The 22227-nt window shown below is 47.7% G+C and overlaps 1 protein-coding gene across 2 annotated transcripts in view; it reads right to left on the bottom strand.

Moving 5' to 3' along the window:
• The window catches only part of SLCO2A1 (solute carrier organic anion transporter family member 2A1), an 87493-nt gene that overhangs the window by 54618 nt on the left and 10648 nt on the right, over nt 1-22227 (bottom strand). The window lies entirely within an intron of this gene.

Below are 22227 nucleotides of genomic sequence, written 5' to 3'. Positions count from 1 at the left end.
GCAGGGGGTACTATGTGAAGGACTAGAACAAGAAGAGCAGAAAAACATAGCAATCTGTAGGAGTTGGCACCGCAAGGCAGAAGGGAAGACAAGAGCCATGCAACAGGCAGCGGGACAGCAGCACACAATGGGGATGGGGACGGGATGTGTCCAAGTCCGATCATTGTCCATGAACGCAGGGCATCAAAGCACACTCCTCCTCCTCTGACCATTCCCTAAAGGCTAATTCCCCCAAACTCTGTCTCTAGGCCCCTTCTCTGGATACACACCCTTTCTGCACATGTTCATGGGCAATGCCATTTGCCCATAGGATGATGGCACCTAAATCTCAGTTCCTCATCCGGAACTTTTGTCCATTCCTCTCTCTGCTGGACGTGTCTTCCTGGACACTCTCAGACTCTGCAGACTAATCACTTCCCAAATAGGAGTCGTGATTTTCCGTGGCAAACCTCTCCTCTTTCCCTTCATTCCCCATCACCTTCACTCAGTTTCCCAAGCCAGAAACCAAGAATCCTCCTAGGTGCCCATCCCTCACCTTCTGGCATTTGCCCCATGGCCAGGCACTGTGATCTTGTCTTGAGGTCTTTCACATTTGACCCCTGTCCCCATCTCCAGATGCAGCCTTGTTCAGGCCCTTACCATCTCTCCCCTGCATTACTGCAACAGCCTCTCACAGGGGTCTTGTCTGCCCACTTCCAACCTTCCACCACCCCACCCCAGAGAGAGCTTTCTCAAGCACAAACGTGAGCAGGTCACACCCAAATTAACATCTCTCACTGGCTCCCCACCTCCTACAAGGTAGAAATGAATGCCCTTGGCATAACCCCCAAGACACTGCAGGTCTGGACCCTGCCTGCCTCTTTGGCTCCATACCCTGCTAAGGCTGATCATATTTTGCAAAGAGGGCCACGCCAATATTTCCCACCCACATTCACCTCTTCCATGTGACAATGAGACTCCATCAAGAGGTGGGGTCTGTGTTCTGTCACTCTGACATGGGCCAGTCTTAGCTACTTGCTTACAATGGATGAAGCAAAGTGATGTCATGTGACTTCTGAAGCTAGGTCCTAAAAGCTCAGAGAGTCTGCTTGGCTCTTTCTCTCTTGGGACCCTCAGAACCCAGACATCCCATTGTAAGGAGGCCCAATCTTCCTTACTCATGACAGGCCACATGTCAGTGTTCATCCGACAACCCCAGTGAAGGTTTCAGCCCTCAGCCGGTGCCAGCTGCCAAACATTGTATTGAGCGAGCCTTCAGATGATTCCAGTCCCAGCCTCTGATGCCAACTAGAACAGAAGTGAGCTATCCCCATTGAGCCCTGTCCAGATTGCAGATTTGTCAGCAGATGACATGTTGTCATTGTTTTAAGCACAAAGTTTTGGGTTGCTTTGGTATGAGCATTACGTAGCTGCAACACCTGCTGCCAAACACCTTGCCCTTCAAACACCATCAAGATCACACTCTTAAAGTTCCCCAGAGCACACCTGTGCCTGTACTCTTTCTCACAATCTGCACAAAATCATCCTCCCCTTTTTAGCCTGGATAACTATCCCTTTCCCTTCAGGAGACCCCTTGCCCAGCACATGGCTCAGTTATCTGTCTAGTTCAAGGTTGCTTCTAAAATTCCCAGCTCCTTGTTGCTGACTTCTCCAGAAGTATGTCGAAAGCTCGGTACATGGCTGCTGGCAAGAGTAGCATCCAGCAGAGGAGTGAGGGCTGTCACAGCATCCGGTGGACAGACAGTGACGGCTGTACCCCAGGCTGGGCCGGGGAAGTGGGCATGTGGGGAGGGACTGGATCAGGGACTCCTGCAGAGGTTGAGTTGTTGACAGGGCTGTGCATTTGAAGTCGAAGGGGCTGTGTTTCCTGAGGGCCAGGAAGGGAGCAAAGCTGTGCATGGAGACAGGTGGCCCAGGACAAGGAGTGTATATGGACAGGGAGGACAGTGAGTTCAGTTTTGGAGCCCTTGAGTTTCTGAGCATTAGGCTCAGAAAAGACCAGTCTCCTTCTATCCAAACTGGTAATGAATTAACAGGAGTGACTAATCACCACCAACTTCCCCAGCTGTCTCATCAGAGGAAGATTGTGGGAGAGAAAATCTCTCTCAGATCTTTTCCTGAAAGATATGCCTTTACTCTTTCTGGTAAATACAGAAATTTCCCATTTTCTCCCCATAGCTACTGGATGGAAGACTCCAGCAAGAGCCAGCTGACACCTCCACAGCCCCCGTCCCTCACAGAGCCAACCTCACCACCGGCTGCTGGCCCTGCAGCCCTGCCAGGTGTGGGTGCCTTGTGGATGCTCTGGCAGAAGGGTTAGTATGTCTCTAGGCCCCAGCTTCCAGTGGATGTGGCAGATGGACAGGAATCAGATACATGGCTGCAGGGGAGGGAAGGCCAGGCAAAGAGAAAGAAGTAAATGCAAGAATCCAGCAGAGCTTTCTGGCCAGGGCCACTCAGAGTCACAGCCATCTGGCTCCACATTCTGTTCCATGTGGATGGAACCATGGGACCATGACCCAGTCTGTTCAAACCTACCAAGTACCCACTACATGGCCAGCATAAGATGGAGCAAGAAACACTCGACGTAGTGCAGAACAAATAGAAAGCCACCCCTCGAGGAGGACTTGGGTTTAGGAGTATATGGAGATGGACTGTCAAGAGCAGAAAAAGGTTTGTGAGCTGGGTTGCAACCCACCCTCCCCTCATTTAGGCAATGAAGTGTTAGGGTTTTTGATGGGTTGGGTTTGGGAGTAAACAGGCCCAGGTTTAGATCCTGGCTCTGAAAGGAATGGCGTGAATCTGACGTCTCTGGGAAGCTGTTTCCCCAACAGTAAATGGAGCTGTAACACCCGAGGTGTTGGGAGGCTCACACCCAAGAATGTGTGGAAGGTGCCCGGCACCCTGGCTGGCCCGCAGTGAGTGCCCCACACCCTGGGAGTGTGTGTAAGTGAGCCTTCCTCCACTCCCTCCTCTTGCCCCCCAAGTAATTTAACTTCTCTGCTGCTTTCAAGTCTCCCATGGTATGAGAACTCTACAGCAGAATTTCCCACGACGTGTTATGCATAACACCACTTGCTTGAGATGCTCCAAGCTAAAAGGATTCCCTGGAGGAAAAAGTTTAGAAAACATTGCGTACTACTATCCTACTTCATGGATATCTGCAATTACACTAGCATATTAAAGGCTCCGAGAAGTCCATGGCAAAGACCTGCTTTATTTTGTTTAATTCAACTGTTCCCATACTTCTTTAAATATGTAACCCCACCACCACCACCACCATTTTTTTCATATAACAAATATGAGCATTCCACCTATGTAATTAAAATCTATTTACACTTTTTCACATTTTAATTTTTCTATATGTTGAATCAATGTATATATATGTTGAATCATGCATATATTTTAAAACTCAAATAGTATCAAAGAGCTCAGAATGACAGAGCCCAGCCCAGCACTCTGCTCCGGCCCACCAGTGGTACTGCAGTTCAGGGACAACCTCCTCTGTGTTTGTTTAGTTTTTAGTTTTTCTGTTGATTATACCCACACATCTCAAAAAAATCTGCTTGTTCTGCAATTTCTTGACCACACTGTTGAAGAAGAGGATTCAACCCACTTACACTTGGATTTCCCCTTCTCCCTATTCCTGCCGACTTTTAATAGTTCTACCAGTATTTTTATTATCATCAGATCCCTTCACTTTGTGGCCAGTAAGCTGGTGGCCAGAGGAGCAGGGCTTCCCTCCTGGGCATATAGACCCACACTAGCTGACAGTCCCTCAGTTCATGGAGAGAAGGTTACTGTGCTTTCCTGGGGGTGAAGGGCTATTCTGGATTAGCCCCACGGGGTTCAGCTTGACTTCTCCTTCCTGCCTTTGCCTCCAAATCTGTTGCCTCTCCAGGGCTGTGCCAAGCCCGAGGGCTCCCCCAAGCCCGAGGGCTCCCCCACTGCAGGCCTGAGACCGCACTTGAGGGTCTATCTTCCTCCGCTCTGTCTCATCCAACACTTCCCGACCACTGTCCATCCTGCAGAAATCATGGAAATCTTTCATCCACTCATGGTCTCTCTCCTTTTTCATTTATTTTATGTTATGGTTTTTACCATTTTTTATCCATGACTATCACTGTAATGGGGATGTTGTAGACGAAGGGAGATGAACATGTGCTCAGGCTGCCATCTTGAATTCTCAACCCAATCTATTTCCTGATACTAAAAACCTAGCAGACAAATCATTGTCCCCATCTGTTCAATGGGAAAAAGAAAGGTGCCTAGAAGTATACACCTGTCAGTGGACCAAGCTGTCAAGCCAAAAAGTGTACCCAGGTCCTTCCTCTCCCTCCACTACCCTTATGCTTCCTGATACCTCATTTATTTGATGAGAGTCTCCCAACAGAAGGCATGAGGCTGGACTCTGGTGCTGGCTCTGGGGGCCTGCACATGCCACTTATACTTCCCTTATTCAGTGTCTCATTCTCCCGGCTCATGCTCAGTCCTGGTTGGCAGTTCACCAATGGGAAAGACCTGGGAGGTGAGGCGTGGGGCTCAAGAGGCCCTAATGCAATGGGGACAAAGAAGCGACTCAAAATGGTGACTCCTGGCTACTTCCCAGTGTTGTCAGAGAAGCAGGTATCTGAAGGGGGACAAGGGGTTCTGGGCTGGCTCCTCTGAGGCCCACCTGAGAGGCTCTCAGAGCTAGAAGAGAGTAGGATCCTTCTTCCTGTACCCCCCAAAAAGAAGGGAGCAAAGTAAAGAATCAGAAGTGTCCAGGAATAGAAGGCCTCCTTCAGCCAATTGGCTTGCTTACCCTTCCTGTACCTTCTGCAGGGTGTGGCTTTGGATCCAAATCATGGCCCAATGTCCCAAAGGGGAATGTCTCTTTCAAGAAGTGATTCAGGAAATCAAACACGTTCCCATGCAGGAAGAATGCCTGCCCAAGATAAAGTTTAGAGATTCAAAAATAGCCAGCCTAGGGTCAAAGTTGGTGGTATTTACAGTAGCAATAATAAAAGGTATCTTCAGTGTTAGGAGTATTATATGAACTAGAAAAAGCCTTTGATGAGACAGGGTCCTGCGGGCCCTTGGAAGTACAAAAATCAGAACAATCTGAAAAGAAACACATAGATTTCCATTGCAGCTTCCTTGCTCGTTAAGGCGACGTGGCCAGGCCAGAGAGCTGGGCCTAGGATCCTGCCCAGGAGGGAGGCCCTAGGGGGCTGCTGAGCCAGGCCCTGACAGTGTAACTTTCCCCCTCTTCTCTTTAGCGCCCCTTTGCCAGCCTCTACTGTCCACAGAGGGACCTTGCTGTCTGGCAGGGTTCCCCTCACAGGCTGAGAAAAGCCACCCTCAGAGGCCTTACAAGAACAGCTTCTGGGAAGACTGGCATGTCTGATCTTGTTGGAGGCCAGGAGGCCGCAGGGGACCACAACAGGCTGGGAGAAGCAAAGTCCCCAGTGGACTCTCTTCCCACCTCTCACACTGCCTGGGGGACCCTGGCCAAGGCCTCTCTCTGAGTCAGGTCCTGAATGAATTGGACCAGGATTTTTTGACCATTTTTTAGCTTAGTACACTCATCTTAGATAAAAATCTCACTTGGAGGGAACCATGTAAGATACAATCAAAAGGGACACTGGAAGTCCCAATCTGCCAATCTACATAATTCTATGGTTTTTGTTGTCATTTTGCCTTTTGTATTGTTATGAGCTAAAAGAGGCCTTTTATAAGACAGGGTCCTGGGGGCCTTTGGGAGTGCAAAGAACAGAACAAATCTGAAAAAGAAACACGATTTCCTTGTATGAAGGAAGACAGGGCCTAAAACAGGGAGGCAGATGAGGCTTCTAGCTCACGATGATGCCTGTGATCCTAACGTGCTTTGTATTGTGGCTGTTTTGTGCTGTCTTGTTTCTCTCCTAGCAGCACTTTGTCTGAAGCGCAGCAGGAACGGGAAGTGGGTGCTGGACCGAGGAGGTGAGGTCGCTGAGAGACGTGAAAGGGAAGGACAAAGGGCGAGTGCTTGAGGGCAGGGACTAGAACTCACAGATTAAAATAAAACTTCTGGGAGGGATGAAACATGAGCATGTGAGACTAGATGAATTTAGCAGATTAACTAGAAGCCTGCTGCTCAAGGTTTCCAAAAAAATAAACACTTTGAAACTAAACGATCATTGACATTTACATAAATAGATGTCCAAATTCTTCTTCAGAGATTTCCAAAGTCATTTCTTTCTTTTTTTTTTTTTTTTTTAAAGCCAGAAAAGCTTTCCTTCATGGAGAACAAGTGCCATCTTGCACTTTTGGGCAAAGTAATTCTGTAGGTTGAAATAAGGCACCTTTAGGGAACCTACTCTGAATTCACTTATGGCAGGAAAAGGACATTCAGACCCTATTCATATGTAAACTTCACTATTTTATATTCTTCCTATTCTTTGTTCTGATAACTAGACGGGATGTCAATATTTTTTCTCACCTCCTGGAAGGGTCTGAAGTTACGCCCTTCCCTTCCTGTCTTCAAGGAAAAGGAAGCTAGTTTTTCAGAGAAAGTGGAGACTGGGGGCATGGTATCAGAATCACCTAGAACCTCGCTGGCCAGGAAGGGAGGGACCCCACGGCCCAACAAGGCTGTCTGATGCTGCAGGGAAGCACAGGGGTTCATTTATTCTCTTCACATCATCTTGTCTGTTTATTTACTTATTTATTTCTCTCTTCCCACTTGTCAGTCTTGATCACTCTGTATCTTCTGCATCTGATCATCTGGCACATAATACACATTCAATAAATATCTGCTGAATAAAGTTAATCCTCACACCAGCCCTGAAAGGTATGGATGAGTCCTTTCATTTAGAGATGAAGAAACTGAGGCTCAGGGAAGCTTACAAACCTGTCTCACATCACAGTAGTCAGAAAATGGTAGTAGCCAACTGATGCAAATCACACCATGGTTCTGCTCCGCCCCACTGCCCCGTCTTAGGAGGGCTCAGGGGACAGAGGTGCCACTGGAACTGTCTTCACCAAGATGGCATGTTACCTCATAGTCACACCCAGTGGACTCTCAATGACCGCTTTACTAAGTTCTGCAGGGTTTGACACCCTGGGTGTCCCCTCGCCATTTGGGGTTTTTTGTTTTTTTGTTTTGTTTTTTGGGGTTTTTTTGGTGGCTGGCCAGTATGGGGATCCGAACCCATGACTTTGGTGTTATAACACCACGTTCTAACCAACTGAGCCAACCGGCCAGCACCCCCACGCCCACCCCCACTGCCATTCATGGTGTCATTTGCCATCCCAGTGTTCTCGCTCCCTCTCTGCTTGTTTTGGGGAACCCTTGTGGGAGCCCATTTCCATCTCCTTGCCCGGAGTGGATGGTGTCCGGGCTCTGTTGGGTCCTTTCCCCATCTCTCTACACAAGCTTTCCCTGGTGCGACCCATTCACCCAACCATGAGGAGATCCTCGGCTGTGTGCTGAAGATCTCCCTCCTCAAGGTGCATCCCACACATTTCAACTCAAATCCACGCCCCCAACCATTATTGTCACCCCACACTGTGTCCTCTCGATTCCAGTCCTGCCCTGGTGCTTCTACCTCCAAACCAAGTCTCGAATCCACTCTGTGTTCTCCATGTCCTCTGCCGCTCCGGTCCAGTCGCCAGCAGCTCTCACCTGGCCCACTGTCCCTGCTGCCTACCCATTTCCTGTACCCACTCTTTTCTCCTTCTGATCTAGTCTCTCTTCTTTTTTTTTTTTTTTTTTCTGCAACTGGCCAGTATAGGGATTGAACCCTAGACCTTGGTGTTACAACACCAGGCTCTAACCAACTGAGCTAACTGGCCAGCCGCTTCTGATCTATTCTTTAAGCAACAGCCAGAGTAATCCTTTAGGAAACTTTACTGAAGTATAAAAATTCACACAGAAAAGCATAAGTCATGAGTAGAGCTTGAAAAATATCACAAGATGTGTCCACCTGAGGGACCAGTTCCCAGATCAAGAAATAGATCATTGCCAGCTTCCCAGAAGCCCCCTGGAGCCAGTCACAGCCATCTCCACCTCCAGGGCAACCACTCTCCTGACCGAACAGCACAGACTAGTTTGCTTGTTTTGTAATTTCCAGACGTAGCATCATATTGTATGTCAGCGTGACCTCCTGAAAATGGAGATCCAAGCCTGGTATGACCCTGTAAAAAGTTTTCCAATGGATTCCCATCACCTCAGATTAAAACACAAGCAAAGCATCCCAGCCTGCAGGGCCCTCCCTACTCCAGCAGCCATCCACCCTCCACTCTTGCCAAGCTTCCCGCCACGATGGCTGCCTCTTGGACACCAAGCTACCTGCATTCTGTGTTTGGCAGCAAGCGCGTAGCTGAGTGGAAAGCTCGGAGCCCGGGTCAGACCATGTGTTGCCTCAGAGCCTTTGGGGACGGGGCAGTTCTCCCTGCCAGCGGGCTCTTCATCCCACCCTCCTTTGTTCAGCTTCTTTACTCACCTATCTCTGCTGGAAAAGAACGTCCCTCCTGTCATGCCTTCTCTGTTGTTCCTCCAGGGTGCTGAGCCCAGATGGCAATCACAGCCACCATGAGTATTTGGGCCCCAAAGCAACCCTGGCACTCAGTGCACATCTGCTACCAGCAGGACAGCACAGCGAAGTGACCACAGAAGCGGGTGACTGTGTGAGGAGGAAGGAATCCTTGTCCTAATGCTGACGAATGAGCAAGCCAAAGGGAAGGAGCCGTGTCACGGAGTGACACCACCGGTCACCCAGGCACTCAAAAGCCATGAGTGAGTAGAATAAAGTGATCAAACTGGGGTGTAAATGCATTGTAAAAACAGGTATTTTCCTTCCATTTGTCTCCATTTGTAGCCATTTGTCTCCCCCAAAAGTTCTGGAGGCCAGTAAGTTACTCAGCAAACCTGTGCAGAGAGAGTCCTTTACCTTCTTCAAAATTGCACCCCAGGGCCAGCTCCATACCAGAGCTCTCAACAAAACCATCTCCGTTTGCAGAATTGAAACTGTGGCCCTAGTGTTGACTCCTGGCCCTGTAGGTTTTTCTTTTTGCTTGTTTGTTTGTTTTAGCAGACAAGAGACTGGAGAGTCACCCACTGAGCAGTAAGGAGGAGAGGGTGCCAGGCTATGCCCCTGGGGCCACCTGGTGAGGAGCCTGAGGAGGTTTCATCAGGAAAGAGTCATCCTGGCACTACCAGGCCCTCCTCAGTGGCTCCAGGAAGCCCCCCTGATAAACCACAGCATCCTTGGCCTGCTTAAAGCCACGGTGCAGGTCTGAAAACCAAGCTGCAAGAATCTGTAATGGACCCAAGACAGCAGGTGCTTAAGGGCAGGGTGAGCAGGCTGCCAACCATGACAGGACAAGGATGTGCACGGATGCCTGCCAGCCCTCCCCCTGCCACGCGCTGGCCCTGCTCATCGTCAGCACTGCCTTCTGTCGTCGCTCTGATGGTGGAGTTGCTCCCGAGGCCACAGCATTCTGCAGCCGTACACACATGCAGCAGACAGGCAGCTCAGCCTTCACCCCCACTGCACTCACGGCGCGGGGGCTCCCTTGCAACAGGCTGTTGCTGGCAGAGATGCATGTTCCCCCACACGGGACTGTTCCCACACCCCAACCTGGTCACCCTGGATTCACAACCGTGGGCTGTCTTTGCAGCTGCCCACTCCCTTCCGAGACCCCATCACTCCAGAAGTGATCAGCAGCCCCCTAAAAACTGGGTCTCATAGGGAGCAGGCCCTTGGCAGCCAGGATAAGTTGGTCAGGGGAGCAAAAGAAAAACCCAACATGCCACACAGCAGATCGCCAATACATGGGAAAATGGCCCCACTTCTGTGGGTGTCCTTCCCTCTGTTTTTCTGGTGGCAGGTGGAAGGATGGTAAGAAGAAAAACCTCTTTGTCCAACATTGAAATCTCTCTGTCCCATCGGACACCTCAAGAGAAAGAAATGTCCTCCCTAAGTGCTAATCCATGACCACAATTCCAGATTCTACCGCTTGACCTCCTGTAGATCACAGGAGGGTCACGTAACCTGGTGGTCTTGGTTTACCCACCGATCAACAACAAGTACCAAAGACATGGGCCTGAAGGAAGACGTCGCCTGTGGACGACTCTGGGCAGGGAAGCTGGGATGTCTCTGCCCATCACGCCCCTCCCCATAGAGCCCCTCTCCCCACCAGCCTTGCAGGCAGTCCCCAGCACCCTCTGCTGTGATCCCCACATCATGACCTCATATCTCTCGATGTCCTACTCATACCCTCTGCCTCTGGAACTCACAGTGCAATGCTGAAGACATTCTCTGTCTCCAGCCTCCTTGCTGGGTATTACGGATTGAATCATGACTCCCAAAAAGATGTGTTGGAGTCCTAACATCTGGTACCTGTGAATGTGACATTATTTGGAAATAGCGTCTTTGCATATGTGATTAAGTTGGGTTGAGGCAATACTGGATTAGAGCAATCCAGTATTGGATTGCTATGGTCCCTAATCCAATGACTGGCATCATTGTAAGAAGAGGACATTTGGATACAGAGACACACAGGGAAGACACCATGTGACAATGGAGGCAGAAACTTCAGGGATGTGTCTACGAGCCGAGGAGCACCAAGGATTTCCAGCAACACTAGGAGCCAGGAGGCAGGCATGGAATGGACTCTCCCTCAGAGCCTCAGAAGGAGCCAACCCTGCCGACACCTTGATTTGGGGCTTTAGTTTCTAGAACTGTGAGAGAATAAAGTTCCGTTATAAGTCACCCACTTTGAGGTGTTTTGTTATGGGAGCTCTTATGAAACTGATACACTGGGCCAGAGCTTTGGCCTGAAGGCAAGGTTAAGGGCATGAGCTTTGTCTGACACCTGAATCTGAATCTTGACTTTGCTGATTACTACAGACTGCAAGATGCAGGCTCGTTGCACTATTTCTTCTAAACCTCAGTCTCTTCATGTGTAAAGTGGAGATAGTAGCAGGGACTGTTAACAGGCACCTAGGATGGTCTGGGGACTAACCACCCTAGTGTGTGTAAAGGGCTCAGCACACAGCCTTGCTCCTGGCTGGCTGTTATACCCCCAGGGATGCTTACTCATCAGCTCCAGGCATCTGCCTTCAACAAGAGGCACCCCAGGACCTACACAACTGCAGGCAGGAGACATGGCCCATTGTGATCCCTTGGGTCCTCATCCCCTTGGTTCAGTAACAGAACCCTGTCCACTCTGGCCAGACTGCCTCAGCTGACCCTACCAGAAACCTGTGTCACCCTTCCTAGGCCCACCACGTATCCTTCTCCAGCTCCAGGGGCAGTCTGCTCACAGCTGCACTGGCTCTCCTGGCAGTGAGGAAGCAGGTCGCTTTATTTTTTCACTGTCGAGTCCCTCCAAATTCGCCTAGCTACTTCCTTAATTCCTCTGTCACTCATTTATGGTCCGCTGTGGGCATACACCATGACAGCCAAGGCCTCTTGTGCTTGCCACCACCCACTTGCTGCCTCACCCCTGCTTCCATCCCTCTGTTTGTCTTGCCTTTGGGATCTGCTCCCCCACCTGGCTGTCCCTCTTCTCATCCCAGGCTCTCCTGTCCACACTGGCCTTTTATTCATACCTGGAGGTCCTGCCTGCTCATGTTTCATGAGCATTTCCCCCAAATGCAAAGACCTCTCCTCTGTGTGAGCCAAATAGATACAGGAAGCCCATGTGAAATGCAGGGGGCCTGACTTTTCCTCATAAGCAAAGCTTCCTCTCCTTCCTTTCAGAGCATTGTGCAGAATGGCACCCTGCTGTCCTTGACGGCAGATCCTGGAAAGCATCACAGCCAGTCTGTAAGTGCTTCTCCACAGGCCAGCGAACGTCTACCCACCAATTTTTCCAGACCTTATAAAGGACAAAGCTCCAGACTGATTTACTTTTTCAGGCTTTTCATTATCCAAATTCACTTTAAACTTGCGCCTCCCAGGTACACACCTGTAAGAGGCCTCCTCACTTTGCAGGACCAGCTCAGGAAGGTGGCAGCCCCTGTCACACTGAACTTGTGTCCATTCCTTGAGTGCATCCCTCTTTATCTGGATGTGGACTCCTTGAGCATGCTCTCCTTCAGCCTAGAGCACTCTCGGCTCCACCAAGACAGTCGTGGTTTACATGGGGATACATTCCTGAAGACCTCCCTTAGTTCAAAACACACACAAGTAAGACTTATCCTTACCTGGATAGGTAGGATAGGCTAGGTCTCCCCTTGATGGTTGAAATGGTGCCTCCCTCTGGCAGGTGCAGCCACAGTTTACAATTCCCTTGGTCTGTCCGCCAGCTTTGACAGATTTTACAGGGGGCTGTGCCTGTGTATGTGTGTGTTGGAGGGAGTGGGGCAATTATGCTAATTCTGCCCAGAAAGAACATTTGAAATAATATAAGCAAACATTTATTGAATATCATTATGGGCCAAGCACATTCCAGGGGAGACCAAGGGCCAAGCAAGGCTAGACCCCCTCTGGGAGCAGTTACTGAGTGAGGTGAGGCATGTGTACACGCAGCAGCAACGACTCTAGGTAGCACAGCAGATGCCAGAGGAGCAACACCAGTCATGGAGCCAGCATGGTTCAGAACACAGGAGGGCAAGGGCCAGATACCTGGAGGAGGGAGGCTGGAGCTGGGTTTTTGAAGATGAGAATTTCAGAAAGTGGAGAGAAAAAGAGGAGTCATCACAGGCCAGGGAGACAGGATGAGCAGTGGAAAGACACAGGGTGATGAGAGGTCAGGAAAGGATCTGATTAGTCTGAGCAAGTTCAACAGGTAGGTGAGAGGAGGAAACCATGTCAAGAAAGAGGGCCCGAGGGAGGCACAGAATTTTATCTCCATCTGGCCATCACTGAAGACTTCTGAGCAGGGATAATGCACATCAAACATTCTAGAAAGGTTAGTCTGTAACAGGGTAGACAGCAGACAGGCCAGAGGCAGGGAGGCCACTCCAGGTCTTAAGATGAGGCAGAAAAACCCCCAGTCGGGGGTGGCAGAGACCAGGGGACATCAGCAGGAAAGAAGCTCAGGGAAAGGCAATGGCCTGATGACCCAGGAGATGTGGGGGATGGCCAATGAGCATCTGAAAACCAGAAGACCAGGAGAAGGGGAGGGGGTGTCAAGGAGCTCAGAGATGAGGGTTGCAGGGCAAGAGGTGGGAGGCAGACTGAGGCCATGGAGCTGGAGAGACCACCTGCGGACACCCAAGGAGGCACTGTGAGCGTGGGAGCAGGCAGGGGGACACAGGTCTGGCAGTCTATTCCACAGACAGAGGAGGTCACTGAGGAGAGTGCAGGGAGGTAGGAATGGGGGTGGGGAGGAGAGCAAAGGAAAAGGGGTCGGTGGCGGTGGGAGACAGGGGAGCTGAGCACCTCCCTACCACCTAGGGCAACAAGACCAGTTTTCTTCAGCCTTGTACACAGCTGGTGACAACTTGAGTCACATACCTGGGGAAGAGGGTGCAGGGGGCTGACTGGCAGTGGCATTAGGAATGGGTCCCTGGGTTTTAGCCTAGCCAGCAGGTGGCACTAGGGAAAGAGAGCCTCACTTCTACCAACTGTTCAACCTCATCCCTGGAAGAAAGGGTAAGGTCCCTTCCAGACCATAAGGAAGCCCCATATTAAAATGGTAACCCAGTAGCTACATTTGGAGTCTTGAAATGAATCCCCCTAGGGCTTTATGTAATGGCCGAGTTCTTGAGCAAGACCACAGCCAAGGGAAGATATCTTGTCCCATTATCTCTGGTACATTTGCTCCTTCTCCCCGAGGCCAGAGCCTCATGCCTAGTTAGACTCAGTGCGTCTGCGTAAGATGCGGGGCATAACTGAAATGGACCTCAGGGCTACCTCCTAACAGAACTTCACTTGCTAAGCTCACCAAAGAATTAGAAGGGCCAAGGCCGTGTCATGTGACAGGTGCTATAGCACGTCGGAAATCTGACTTTGAGAGATCAAGGGTCTGGATCCTGACAGGGGTTGTTTGATTTCTAACATATATGGTTTGGTCCCAGTCAAGTCTGTGTCTAGTCTTTAGATGAATAGAGGTCTGCACACCGGGTCACCATCCTGCCCCTTCTCCAGGGTGGGCAACTTTATCATTGCACCAGGAGGGAAGGTGGTCAGGCCTCTGCCTGGTCTTCTGTGGCCGTCTTGGCCAGCACACAGCCTGGGGCACCTGTTGGCCCCAACGAGCACCCATTCCTGCTTTACTCTCTCCATCGCCTCAACTTACTTCTGGACTTTTCCAAATGAAGGGCCACTCCTTCTGTGGCCTTGCCTTTCTGACTTTTCTACATGTCTTCCAGGGTGTCCTCTCTTTCCCTCTACTCCCCAGATCAGCAAGGAGGGGAAAAGAGGGAGAGAAACATTTGCAAGGTCTGGATAGGAAAAATGGAAGAAACTGAATGTGATCCAGTCTTCAGGGAGAGGGGCTTCAGTTAGTACCAGAGAAAATGCCCACATCCTTTCTTGGAAAAGCTTTCTCAGGTTCCAGGCTGGTGTGAGAGAGGAAAGGAAACTGTTACATGCAGAGGTCAAGGCAAGAGGTCAAGAAAGGCATGCTTGCTCCTTCTCTATCAGACGAGCATGTTTAGATGACAGCAACCAGAACCTCCCTCCTGGTACCCACACCCCACAGCTCTCCCTGACCCCTTCCCACCCACGACACCAGGGAGCAACAAGGGAGCAGACCACAGTGATCCCCACCTTGCTGGGAGGGGTCATTCAAGGCATCGAGGTTTTCTCTGCACAATGAGATATCTACTTTAGGCATGAGAAATAAGAGCAAGAGGAGGCACGAGGGGAAAAGCAAGCCAACTTCTCAAATTCCCTGTTCACCCACAGTACTTAGCATGAAGCTATAAATATCATCAGTTAAAATACTCCTGACCTCAGGCTCCCAGAACATTTGCCATTTCCAAACTATCTGGGAGAAAAGGAGGCTGACATGGAACTCAGCCTATCACAGCAAGCCTGCATGCCCTCAGTGCCCCCGCAGATTCTCCGAATTCCAGTGTGTGGCGGCCACTCCTCCTTGCCGAGAAGGCTCCGCCCTCAGCACCCTCCTGGCTCTCCTGTCTCCTGGCTCAGGGCAGGTCTCAGGGCCTGAGGTTCACAGCCCTTGGCTTTTGCCCCAGGCCATAGCAGAAAGCTCTGGGAGGCCTTCACTGGCCAACCCGGGATGCTCCCCAAAGTTCCTCCCATCAATTGCGGCTCCTACATTAGAAGCTCACCTTCCCTGGCAACCATTTGAGTTGAATACTGATTACTTTCTGCCAATCACTTTAATGAATACCTTGGCCACAAGGATGTCACCGATACCTCAGTGACCTCTGCATGTGAATCAGTGCACCAAGATGTGCTTGCCTCAGAGCAAGCTTTCTCGAACTTTAGGGTACATCAGTGTTGGGAAAATATAGGAAAATGGTCAGGGCCCCTCAGATGTTCTGAATCTTGCCAAGCGTTTGATGTAAATAGGCACGTGCCCTAAGGTGTTCCTTGGTTATCATCTAGTGGAATTGCGCATGTGCACCCAGTTGTCCTGGGTTATGAACTTTAGTATAAAGGATGAGTGGCTCTGATCCAGGGGGCCTCCCACCCCCGGGATGCCCCGGGGGAGAGAGGGGCCACGGGGAGGCCACTACTGCACTGGAGGCTGCTGCTGCTAGTGCCCTCAGGACCCTCCGCAAGGCCAGTGCCAGACCTGTAAGCTACAGGACCTGTAAGCTGCTGCCACTGAGGTAGCTGAGGACTGAGCTCATGTCATCTGCCAGCAGCTGCTGGAATCTTCCTCAATTACCTAGCACAGACCTGCACATGCGGGGTCTGGGAACCCAGCCTGGCATGTGAGGGGTCTGGGGACCTAGTCTGTACAATGGATTTGAAGGGTCTGAGCTCTAGCTCTAGTGATATAAATGCAAACTTAGTATAAATAAAATAACAACTAAAATAATGACACATTTTGGCTTTAGTTATGATTTGCCTTACTTTACAATCAGAATTACCTAGAGGGCTTGTTGAAACAGCTTGCTGGGACCTACCTCCAGTTTTTCATTCAGTAGATCTGGAATGGGGCCCAAGAATTTGTACTTATAATGAGCTCCCATGTGGTGCCCATACTGCTGGTCCAGGGCCCATACTTTGAGAACCACCACCTTAGACTCAAATAGGTCTTCCTGAGCTCCAACCTAAGTCTTTCCTTTTTGACATCGCTTTCTTGGAAACAAGGCTCAACTTCTTGTGCAAATCCATCTATAAAACAGGGCAGCTAAAAAATGAAGTCTTTCTCTGGGGTAAAGTTGAGTCAAATCCTTTGATTTCTCTGTGTTCCCCTTGGCCATCTGCCCATCTGGGCATGGGGACTCCTCACACAGTGAGGGTCTGGCTACACTATCGGTGTGGGCCAGGAGCATCCAGTGCCTGGCTTGCTTTCCAATTACTTTGAATACTCCATGCTGCCTCACCTAGAGTTCTTGAAGTCAAGAGAAGTGGTTTCATCATCTACACCTGGTTTGTTTTGGCAGGGATTTCTACCTGCAGGTTAAGACTCTTGAATGAAATCATCAATAAGCATCTTTAGATGGTGAAAGATTAGCTAAGCAAATACTTGACGCCTACCAGCTGCATCCCTAAGAGCAGCAGACATGAGCTCACCCACGTTTCGAACACCTCCGGTGGATTCATGTCTGCAGCCCAGGGGCCTGTGACCTTAGCAGAACACATACTGATAAGGAAGGGGCATCTAGACACTGGTGATATGCTGGGCTTCTGATATGTGTGGCATCTGATCTAGGTGCTGCTGTGAAGGGAGGTTGCGGATGTAATTAAATATATAATCAGTTGACTTTACGTAAGGGAGATGATCCTAGATAATCTGGGTGGGCATGATTCAGTCGATTGGAAGCTCTTAAATGCAGGGCTGCAGATTGAGAGAGGGATGGAGGGAGATACAGAGAAAAAGAGAGAGAGACATTTCCCCTGTGGACAGCAGCTTTGGTCGATGCCTATGAGTTCCTACGCCTGTGATCATTCCTTCCTGACTGCCTGCCCTGTGAATTTTGGATTTACTTAGCTAGCCCCCAAGATTGCGTAAGTCAATTCTTTATGATAAATCTCGTGTGTGTGTGTGTGTGTGTGTGTGTGTGTGTGTCTTTTACTGTCTCTGGTTTGACTGAACCCTGTGTTAGACAAAATAATGGCCTCCCCAATGTCTACATGCTAATCCTCAGAACCAGTGAATAAATTGCCTTACATGGCAAAAGGGATTTTTGCAAATATAATCAAGTTAAGGACATTAAATTGGGAGATTATTCTGGATTATCTGGGTGGGCCTGATGTATTCACAAGGGTTCTTATAGGAGGGAAACAAGAGTCAGAAAAAGGGTGAGGAAGAGAGAGATAGAAAGATGCTAGGATGTTGACTTTGAGGATGGAGGAAGGGGCCACAAGCCAAAGAATGTGGCTAACTCTAGAACTGGAAAAGGTGAGGAAACAGATTCTCCCCCGAAGCCTCCAGAAGGAGCACAGTCCTACCAACACCTTGAAAAATCTAGGACCTCTGACCTCCAGAACTGTTTTATAGTAAATTTGTGTTGTTTTAAGCCACTACATTTGTGGTAATTTGTTACAGCAGCAATAAGAATCTAATACAAACCCTGACCCATATAGGTCCCTTTCCTTCACCTCACTGCCCTTTCTCTGCAGCAGGACCACACCACTTGAGTCTGTTCTCTTCCTCTACGTAGGAAGTCTCAATTGTCTTGTCTGTTCAGCTCCCTTCCAAGAACAGTTCTCTCCTTGTTCTGGAAAAAGACCCCATTCAACAAGATTCAAGGAGATGTCTCTGGTCAGAGTAGCCTGCCCTGTCTCAGGGAGGAACACATGACCCAGCTGAACCAATCAGAGCCCTGCCCTGGGATTTTTTCAACTTGGGAGTTTTCCAGTGAAGGGTGGCAGTCACTCTCTGGTTGCTGACCATGACTCAGCCATGGAGAAGACAGAGGTTTATGACGGAAGATAATGACAGTGACATTCAGAGAAAAGTAAGGGGAGTAGAGGGAGCCCAGCTGACACTCCAGTCCACATGTCCAAATCCTTCACATATTTCTGTTGGGTTTCTTGTTAATTATCAGGAGTTCCTTGTATATTCTAGATATTAGACCCTAGTCAGTTTTAGACTTTGCAAACCTATTGTACTTTCTTGGGTTTAAATGCTCTTATCTGTTATTAACTTACATAAGTCATTCTTTAGTTGGCATTCTTCTGTTATACTTTCTTCTGTCCCTTGATTTCCAACCTTTCTGTATCGTATTGTTTTATATTTCTCTTTTTAATAGCATGTAGCTAGATTTTGTCTTTATTTTTTTAATCCAATCTGAGGTTCTTTAGCTTTAAAATGGTGAGAGTAGTCCATTTTCATGTATTGTAATTTCTGATAGATCTAGATTTGTATGTACCTCATTATGTTGTGCTCCTATTCACCATGAAGTTATTTTTTTGTTTTAGTTTTACTTTTTGCCTTTTCCTCCCTCTCCTTTCCAGCCTTCTATTGTTTAATGAGGTTTTATTCTCCCTTTTACTCTCTTCCGCTTTGGAAAGTATACATTCGATGTCTTTTGTCTTAATAATTATCCATATTATCTTTTAAATTGTGGTAAAATGCACGTAATACCAAATTTACCATCTTAGCCAATTTTAAGTGTTCAGTTCAGTGGCATTGAGTACATTCACATTTTATGCAATCATCAGCACCATCCATCTCTAAAAATCTTTTCATCTTGAAAACTAAAACTTTGTAGCCATTGAATAACTCCCCCTTTCCTCCTCCCCTCAGTCCCTGGCAACCACTATTCTACTTTCTGTCTCCTAGAATTTTACTAGATACCTCATATCAATGAAATCATATTGTATTTGTCCCTTTGTGACTGGCTTATTTCACTTAGCACAATGTCCTCAAGTTTCACCCATATTGAAACATGTGTCAGAATATCTTTTCTTTTTAAGGCTGAATAATATTCCATTCTATGTATATACCACATTTTGTTTATCCACTTATCCACTGATAGACTCCTGAGTTGCTTCCACCTTTTGACTATCATGAATAATATTGTCATGAACATGGACAAACAAATGTCTTTTGAGATCTTGCCTTCAGTTCTTTTGGATATATATCCAGAAGTACAATTGCTGGATCATTTGGTGACTCTATTTTTAATTTTTTTAGGAACCACCACACTGTTTTCCATAGCAGCTGCACAATTTCACATTCCTACCAACCATGCACAGGGATTCCAATTTCTCCACACATTTGTCAACACTTGTTATTTTCTGTTTTTTGTTTGTTTGTTTTTGTTTTTTATAGGAGCTATTCTAATCAGTGTGAAGTGGTATTTCACTGTGGTTTTGATTTTCACTTTCCTAATTATTAGTGATGCTGAGCATTTTTCATGTGCTTGTTGGACACTTGGGCATCATTTTTGGAGAAATGTCTATTCAAGTCCTTTGCCAATTTTTAAATCAGTTTTTGTTGTTGTTGAGTTGTAGAAGTTCTTTATATATCCTGGCTATTAACCCTTTATCAGATATATAATTTGCAAATATTTTTTCAATTCTGTAGACTGCCTTTTGATTCTATTGATTGTGTCATTTGATGCACAGAAGTTTTAAATTTTGATGTAATGCAATTTATCTATTTTAATTTCTGTTGGCTGTGCTTTTGGTGTCATATCCAAGAAATCCTTGCCAGATCCAATGTCATGAAGGTTTTTGCCTATGTTTTCTTCTAATAGTTTTATTAGATCTTACAATTAGGTCTTTGGTCCACTTTGTGTTAATTTTTGTATATGGCGTAAGGTAAGCATCACCACACCATGTGGATAGTATAAATTCTGTTTCCAATTCCATGTGGTACAGACTTGGGGTTTTAATTTCTCAGAGGATTTTTTTTTTTTTTAACCCAGAGGACCTGTTAAAGACAAATCTCTTTGCTGTCCTCAGGGTGATAGGCAGAATTTTATTAGTTCCCCTTTCACCAAGGGGCCCAACTTTATGAATGGGTATGAGTTTCAACTTCCCATGGCATCTTTCGTACCTGCACTAAAACCTAATCTCCGCTAGGAGTTCCTTTAGGGTCTCTTTACTGTTCTAATCACACCATGCACATTTCTCCCTTATCCCCTGCTGTAGGGTCAGCTGGTGCCCTCACCATTCTGGTGTTCAATTCATATTTCATTTCTTTTGACCCGAAGTTCACTTTCTTTCTTACAAGCTCAGATACTTATTTAAATCTTTAGTGCTGTTCTATTTTATGCAGCATCTCTAGGTATTTGTAGGAAGGGTTCCATGTTATGTAAACCTGTCATGTTAATGGAAACCGTAATTCCCATAGCTCTGTATGGTCCATCTTATCCCATCTAACCCCAGCCTTTGGAAGGTAGGGACCCTGTCTGATTCATGGTTGTATTCTCCATACAGAATTTCTATATGAGAACCACAAAGATGACTTGTTAAAATCTTGAGTCCATGACTCCAGATGTATTAAGCAGAACCTAGTTTTGTCTCTACCCCATTCTCCAAAAGAACTGCTATAAAACCCAGTTCTTTTCCCTCTTATATGACCTGTTTTGTAACTTAAACAGTTTGTGCATCTGTCCACTATCTATCTCACTCATGAGATGATCCAAATTTAGAACTTACTCTATTTAGTTCATTATTAGATCTCTAATGGTTGACAGCTGGTGATCAATAATAATAAATGATTGAATAAAGGAGTCTCAGGTAGCCATCCCAACACCACTTGGCCTCAGAGTTCCGAAACTCCTGCTATTTACAATATTAGCAGAGTGCTGCCTTGCAAACAGTGGGATTTCAACAAGGCACACCAAATGACTGGGTAAAAGCCAATCCAGGGATACTCCCCACAACCTCCCAGGTATTAAACCCTGGGCTCAGGACAAGACCCCCAGTCAGCACTTAGACCCCATCCCAGCTTCCATCCTCACCATCTCACCCTCAGGCCTATTCTTCCTACACGGCAGGGAACCGCTGAGATACTCTTGTTTCTCTAAGATGTTTAGCCAACCCTTAGGAATGGATTCCTAAGCTCTGAGCCAGCCTGTGGGAGTGGGCACCGGAAGAGCAGAGAGGGCTTCCTGGACAGAACTGCCTCTCAATCTTCCCAGAAAAGAAAATGTTCCACACTCTTTCCTCTCTTTAAGACATAAGCATTGTTATCTGACTGTACCTCCATCTCTGGGGAGCCATAAGATTCAACTGTGGTCACAGATGTGTAATGCAGTGGGAACAGTGCCAGCACTGTAGGGAACAGTCCTTCCAGACACCCCCATCCTCCTGGCTGCAATACCAGCTGCATCCCGGGTCCATCCTCAGGGACATGGAAAACAGCCACTTCCACCTTACACTGCATTTCATACATCTCAACGGGATGTCTTGGTGCACCCAACAAAGGAGGGCAGGTGTCACCACAAATTGTAGGGCTTTTTAACTGATGATTTTTTTCTAAGTATAAATATAGGACATGTTTATGGTAGAAAACTGGAAAACAGAATTCTAAAGAAACAAAACCATTTATAGGCTTCCCACAAAGAGAAAATCATCACTGATTAAGTGTTACCCTCCCCTGCAAGTCTTCTTGCTACATGCTGTGATTTCTAAAACTTTGGATCATCTCTATGTATGATTGTCCATCCTCCCACCTTTTACTTAACATTACAGAATAATCTCTTCCCCAAAGTTTAAACTATTCTCAGTAAAACTTTAAAAAATGATTTGTAACTATTCCACAGATGATGTCCCATGATTTATTTATTGACTCTCCAGTCACTAGATATGCAAGTCGTTTTCCTGTTACAAGTTTCTGAACAGATGAGTTACATGATAAAATGTTGTGCAGCTGACTGGGCTTCCATTTATTCTTTAATTTGGGAATCCAGTGCTTCTAAGTCATGTGAGAGCACTACCCCCCACCCCCTGCCCCTGCTGCATCCAAATGCTCATGGGCTGTACAGCTGGAGTGTGGGTCTAGGCTCATGACTGGGGGGCAGGGAGTGTGCAGCGACAAAAAACTGAGCAGGGAAGACTTTCAGGACTGCCACCGCCCAATTTGGCTTGGGAAAATACAACAGTAAATATAAATAGGTAGTTCTGCTGTGTCTATGAGGATGAAGCGATGAAGTAGAAAAGCAGGAACAAAGGAAAAAGTCTTCCAACAGAGTCTCCCAGAGAG

Source organism: Cynocephalus volans, chromosome 11 (assembly GCF_027409185.1).
Source record: "Cynocephalus volans isolate mCynVol1 chromosome 11, mCynVol1.pri, whole genome shotgun sequence".
NCBI lineage: Eukaryota > Metazoa > Chordata > Mammalia > Dermoptera > Cynocephalidae > Cynocephalus > Cynocephalus volans.
This window is presented reverse-complemented; position numbering and strand designations above follow the sequence as displayed.